Source organism: Myotis brandtii, unplaced genomic scaffold (assembly GCF_000412655.1).
Source record: "Myotis brandtii unplaced genomic scaffold, ASM41265v1 scaffold294, whole genome shotgun sequence".
In the NCBI taxonomy this organism is placed as follows: Eukaryota; Metazoa; Chordata; class Mammalia; order Chiroptera; family Vespertilionidae; genus Myotis; species Myotis brandtii.
Window position 1 is genome coordinate 409,953 of NW_005361238.1, and position 1,351 is coordinate 411,303.

Below are 1,351 nucleotides of genomic sequence, written 5' to 3' on the forward strand. Positions count from 1 at the left end.
TTCTCCCCGCCCTCAGGAAGGACTGCTGCTACCAGCTTCTCATCGGTGTTGTCTTGCAGTCAACAATTTTTAAAAATAATTAATAGATTGTTCAGTACAGTTTTAGACATACGGAACAGTTGAGCAGATAGTACATAGACTTCCATGTGCCTACCCCCCCTGCCCCCACCTCCACAAAGTTCCCTCTATTTTTTTTAATTGAGGTATAATGGACATATAACATTGCATTCATTTCAGGTGTGCAAAATAATGATGTGATATACACTGAGTGGCCAGATTATTATGACCACCCCATCAGTAATGACCACCCCATCAGTACAATGAAGTGAATTAGTTATGCAAATAATAATAATAATAAAACCTTGAGAGTATTTGCTTAGGAAGTTTTCAATATTCAGTATTTTTGGAAGTGTCAATGAAGTACTGATGGGGTGGTCATAATAATCTGGCCGGTCATAACAATCTGGCCACTCAGTGTATGTATACACTGTGAAGTGACTACTACAGTAAGTTTAGTTAATATCCATCATGACATAGTTACATTTTTTTTCTTATGAGAACTTTTAAGATCTACTCTCTTAGCAACTCAAGTATACACTACAGATCAACTATCGCCACCATGCTGTACACTACATCACCAGAACTTACCTTATAACTGGAAATGTGTGCCTTTGACAGTCCTTACCCATTTGTCCGTTCCCCACCACCTGCCTTTGGCAACCAGTAATCGGTTCTCTTTTCCTATGAGTTGGGTTTTTTAGATTCCACATATAAATGAGCTCATGCGGTATTTGTCTTTTTCTGTATGACTTATTTCACCTAGCATAGTGCCTTCAAGACCCATCCACGCTGTTGTAAATATCAGCATTTCCTACTTTCTAATGACTGAATAATATTCATACATACAAACAATGCTGGACGTTGTTGTTTCCATACCTTGGCTCTTATGAATAATGTTGCAATGAACACAGGGTGCAGACATCTCTTTGAGATAGTGATTTTGTTTCCTTCAGATACCACAGTATATACCCAGTTGTGGGATTGCTGAATCATATGATAGTTGAATTTTTAATTTTTTGAGGAACTTCCATACTGGTTTCCATAGTGGCTGTACCAACTTACATTTCAACCAACAGTGTACAAGGGTTCCCTTTTCTCCACATCTCTGTCAAGGTTGGTTATCTGTTGTCTTTTTTATAATACTCATTCTAACAGGTGTGAGGTGATATTGCATTGTGGTTTTGATTTGCATTTCCCTGATGATTAGTGATGTTTAGCACCTTTTTTTAAAAATATATTTTATTGATTTTTTTTTTTTACAGAGAGGAAGGGAGAGAGATAGAGAGTTAGA

The 1,351-nt window shown here is 37.2% G+C and overlaps 1 protein-coding gene across 1 annotated transcript in view; it reads right to left on the reverse strand.

Moving 5' to 3' along the window:
• SLC4A5 (solute carrier family 4 (sodium bicarbonate cotransporter), member 5) overlaps positions 1-1,351 on the reverse strand; it is an 89,395-nt gene that overhangs the window by 68,995 nt on the left and 19,049 nt on the right. The gene's annotated exons all lie outside the window — the stretch shown is intronic.